Source organism: Giraffa tippelskirchi, chromosome 14, assembly GCF_054371585.1.
Source record: "Giraffa tippelskirchi isolate mGirTip1 chromosome 14, T2T-mGirTip1v1.2.pri, whole genome shotgun sequence".
NCBI lineage: Eukaryota > Metazoa > Chordata > Mammalia > Artiodactyla > Giraffidae > Giraffa > Giraffa tippelskirchi.
In genome coordinates, this window is record NC_137288.1 from 44,541,159 (window position 1) to 44,546,402 (window position 5,244).

At 42.8% G+C, this 5,244-nt stretch overlaps 1 pseudogene; it reads left to right on the forward strand.

The window, feature by feature from the left end:
- Positions 1 to 3,426: 3,426 nt before the first annotated feature.
- LOC145534872 (ras-related C3 botulinum toxin substrate 1 pseudogene) lies at positions 3,427 to 4,030 on the forward strand (annotated as a pseudogene).
- The last annotated feature ends 1,214 nt before the right edge of the window (positions 4,031 to 5,244 follow it).

Genomic DNA, 5,244 nt, shown 5'->3' on the forward strand with positions numbered 1-5,244 from the left:
ACGGCAAGATTAGCAAGAAGTTCACCATCACTAACTGAATAACTCTCAAAAAACTTAATTTCTGTTTTGTCTTAATTAACAAACTATTCCTTCTGTCCTGGGGAGGGCAGCCCCATCCTCGGTAACTCGCTCGGTATTTTCATTTGCTACAATAGTTTTTTCCATATTTCCCTTGTTCCCTTCCAAGTCCAGCCAGATAGCAGACTTAAATTTATGATTATATTTAAGAACCAAAGTTCAAAACACCTTAAAAGCATTTCCCTATGCTGTGGATTTTCTGATCTCTTCATAAAGAGATTATTCACTCCAACCCTTGTTAGTGACTCCTATTGACCCATAAATTTATCCATAAATAAAAACATGTCTTGGGAATCTCTAAAAGAGTGCTGTGATCTCCAAAATATATTTGATATTAACAAAAATTGGTGTTTCTTGACTCAAAGAAGATTCCTAAATCAGATGGGGATGTGTACATATTACCTGTTTATGATATTCATGTTAATAGATCACATTTGTTAAAACAGATTTGATAAACACTCTAAAAAAGGACATTCTTTAGCTGCCCCCAGCCCCAGCATCTGTTTTCTCCCTCCTATAACCCTGATTTCCATTTGGTTCTGGGAATTTCATCTCACTTCCACCCCAACAAGTGGAGCCTATGACCTGAGTTAAGCCAGTCAGTTTATTTCATCCGTACAATTGAAATGAGCCTTAAGACTCTGGCTGACAACATTGCCAGTTTTCTGCTAGCCACAACCAAGATGTCTGAACCAAAGCCCCAGGAGCTGCAGGCAGTTGCCTAAGTACCAGAAGGAGGTGGCGCTAGTGGTAAATAAACTGCCTGCTAACTCAGGAAACATAGACGCAGGTTTGATCCCTAGGCTGGGAAGATCCCCAGAAAGAAGGCATGGCAACCCACTCCAGTATTCCTGCCTGGGGAATTCCAAGGACAGAGGAGCCTAGCAGGCTACAGTCCATAGGGTCACACAGATTTGGACACGACTGAAGTGACTTGGCAGACATGCACGTACCACAAGGAGAGCCAGCCTCAAAGTGAAAGCCGACATTACAGAACACAGGTAACCAGTACTTCCATAATGTTGTTGAGCAGCTGGCCCAAACCTATACTGAAGTGAATCTTTATTCCTGGAACTTGCAGTATAATGGTCTAATTAATTGCTCAGTCGTGTCCGACTCTTTGTGACCCCATGGACTCTAGTCCACCAGACTCCTCTGTCCATGGAATTTTCCAGGCAAGAACACTGGAGTGGGTTGCTATTTCCTTCTCCAATAATGGTCTAAAACTGTCTTTATTCTTGAAGCTCTTAGTACTCAAAGTGTGATCCTGTTTATAATACAGCAGGATCATCAGCATCATCAGCATCACTTGGGAGTTTGTCAGAACCACAGAATCAGGACCACACTGTAGACCCTCCTGAATGAGTCTGCATTTGAACAGAATCATCAGGTGATTCTATCTACACTGGCATTTGAGCAGAGCTTGCCAAGCCTCTCTGGATCAGTTTTTCCTGTAATTTGCATCTTGAGTCGGATCACTACCACATCCCCATGCAATAGTTCACATGGATGTTATTACTCCTCTTTAGAGAAAAAGCAAAACTGGATTCAGGGAGCCAACGCACTGGCCAAAGGTCACACACATTTAAAGTGGCAGGAGCACCCAGTTTCCAAGCCTCCCAGTAATTCCTTCTTCTGAGGCGCTATCAGGCCTGATCAACAGTTTCCATGGGCCATGCAGCCAGAGCCTAGGGCTACCTGTTCACCAGCCTCGCATTATTCTTTAAGAGACCACAGGTTTTAACGACATCCTTGCTCCCTTTGTTTGTAATCAGGGAAAACTCCTTAATGTAGGTAATTTATTTAATGAGTAGCTCCAAATACTGGTTCCCAACTACCAAGCAGTTTAATACAAAAATTACAGGCTAGCTTAATTGCACTTAACCAAGTAAGCTTGTGAACAATTTCCTCTCATTATTTCTCATTGAAGCATACACCCTTGGCACAGTTCTCTTTATTAATAAAAGCAAGGAGCAACTGTTCCAAAACCTTCATGTTCCTTGATGTCTTAAAATCCTGATCTACCTGTTAAATCCAGCCAATGGGATAAAGGAAAAATACTATATATAATAGTTATTTCAGGCAAAGGCTTTCTCACATAAACTTCTCAACTGGTGGACTAAAATGGTATGAGATGCTTTAAAATATACTTGGTAGATTGCTGAAACCCTTAATACAGTTTATGTGCACAACAATTCCTTAACAAATGCTTATTGCATAAACAACTTTCATGTTCAAGGTGCTTTATAGTTTGCAAGGCATTTTAACTCTTGAATTAATTCTTTTTTCATTTAATACTATTGATATATATTTTTGCAACAATCTTAGTGAGTAGTTGTTATCATTTTCATTTTAAAGAAATTGAAACTAAGGGTCAGAGAGGTTAAGAAACACTTACCCAGAGTTAACGATTCATTCATGATATCACAGAAAAAGTGAGTGTTGCTCAGTCGTGCCCGACTCTTTGCAACCCCATGGCCTATACAGTCCATGGAATTCTCCAGGCCAGAATACTGGAGTGGGTAGCCTTTCCCTTCTCCAAGGGATCTTCCCAACCCAGGGATCGAACCCAGGTCTCCCACAATTGCGGGTGGATTCTTTAAGAGCTGAGCCCCAAGGGAAGCCCAATAGAAGTGGGATGCAAATCCCTGTCCTATGACTACAGTTCTAAGTCCTTCTACTATCTTTTGCTGAATTCTTCTTTTAAAAATGCATCCCGGTGGGTCTGATACTCAAGTTGTGGTTCATAAATGGAGCCCGTGGCATCATCTTGGGTGCACACACATCCACAGCCCATTTCACGAAAACCACTCTAGATACAAGTCTCACCTTATTACTTGGAGTACTTTGTATCACACTGGATAAACCACCACAGACCAAATAAGCTTCCACAATTCCATCTCTCTCAAATTCTATTGTTGTAAGTCTGGCCTTCCTAGGCTAAGGAGATGTTCTAGCCTTAAAGAATCCCCACTGAGGGAGTTTGCTGTATGACACAGGGAACTCAAAGCCAGGGATCTGTGACAACCTAGAGGGATGGAAGGGGGAGGGAGGTGGGATGGGGGTATAGGAGGGAGGGGACATATGTATATCTATGGCTGATTCATGTTGGTATATGGCAAAAACCATCAGAATATTGAAAAGTAATTATCCTACAATTAAAAATAGAATCCCCACTGAGTTGCAAACATGGGGTTCTTTTGCTAGGTTTGCGTGGTCTTTAGCTAGGTTTCAGCTTATAGCCTGCTGAGGGTGAACAGTGTAGAAAGAGGTTCTGACACCCCTGAACCCACTGCTTCTTGCCTCTGCGCCCAACCACAGCCACAAGCCACCTAGCAAGTGGCTTTAATGCAGGCCATCGGGTGTGTGGGGGTGGAAGAGGGAGCTGTAGGTAAAACTTGCCTACCGATCAGTTATACACCAATGCACTTCCTGGAGAATATAGCCCTATTATCTGTATGACAACTGTTCTGCTAATGGTCTGGTAGCTGAAGAAAATGGTGAATCTGGGCTTATGGAAAAAGAAGCTGGACGAGAAAATTATGACAGATTTCACATCCCATCCTTTCTGCAAGCGAGTATATTCTTCATTTGCTTTTTCCTTGTAAGTTCTGCATCGTCTGCAAATAAGTGGGCAAAGTGGTATCCTAAATGTGACCCCACTACCCAGCTCTCTCATCATCTCAGTGGAAACCAAACACGATCTTAGGAATGATAAAGACCTGATTGGGAAACTGAAGGAGAAGTTGACTCATCTCACAGCCAAAGGCTTTGGCTTCAGATAAGATCAGAGCTGAAAACAGTGTACCTAAAATGCCCACTGCTCACACAGAGGGGCCTCAAGACAGTGTTTGATGGACCCATCAAGACAGTTCTCTGCCCACTGCCTGTCCAAAAAAGAAAGAGAAAGTGCTTGCTGTTTTGGAGAGGGCAAAATAAGTCAAACTTATAGTCCTGTAGTTAATTCATTAAAGAAAAACGAAAGAGGTTAAGATAGATGAAATTAAGAGCGAAACAGGGATGCAACAGAGAGAAAGTTACTGACAACAGAATACTATGAAGTCTTGATGACATGGCTGATTTTCAAGAAAATACAAAGCATCAAAATTCCTTTGGGAAGAAGCAGAAAATCTAAATAAACAAACAATTAGTGAAGAAACGTGGTAGAGGAGAAGATAACTGTCAATGAATTATCTCCAAGAAGGGTATCAGACGCACAGAGTGTTCCCACCAGCAGTCAAGACACAGATAATTTCTAAGTTTGCATAAAATATCCATGGCATTAAAAAAAAAAAAAGCTTGGTCTTCCTAGTGACTCAGAGGTGAAGAATTTGCCTGCCAATGCAGGAGACACGGTTTAATACCTGATCCAGGAAGATCCCACATGCCAGCAAGCAACTGGGCCCAGGCACCACAACTGCTGAGCCTGAGCTCCAGAGCCCGGGAACCACAACTACTGAAGCCCGAGCACCCTGGAGCCTGTTTCCACAAGGGAGGCCACTGCAATAGGAGGCCCACACACCGCAACTAGAGATTAGCTCTCACTCTCCACAACTAAAGAAAAGTCCAAGCAGCAATGAAGACCTAGCACAGTCAAAAGCAATAAATACTTTTTTTAAAGGCTTTCCAAATCTTGTTACAGAGCTAGCCTAATTCTGATATGGAAATACCAAAATAAATAACGCAAAAGCAAAAATTTACAGACTTATCTCTCGAACAAGTGGCAGTGTCCTTATGTGTGTGTCCACATTGTACCATGTCCTTTCACCTCGGCCACACTATTGGCTCCTCAGGAGTAAGAGAAGACCCACTCTTTACCTCCAGAGTTTAGAATTCAGCAGGTCAGGGACAGAACCTAGATCCTCAACTTCATTTTCAAGATCTTAGCACATCTCACCATCAGATAGCAAGCTGTTTGCCAACAGTTCAGTTCAGTCGCTCAGTCACGTCCGACTCTTTGCGACCCCATGAATTGCAGCACGCCAGGCCTCTCTGTCCATCACCAACTCCCGGAGTCTACTCAAACCCATGTCCATCGAGTCGGTTATGCCATCCAACCATCTCATCCTCTGTCATCCCTTTCTCCTCCTGCCCCCAATCCTACCCAGCATTAGGGTCTTTTCCAATGAGCCAACTCTTCACATGAGGTGGCCAAAGTATTGGAGT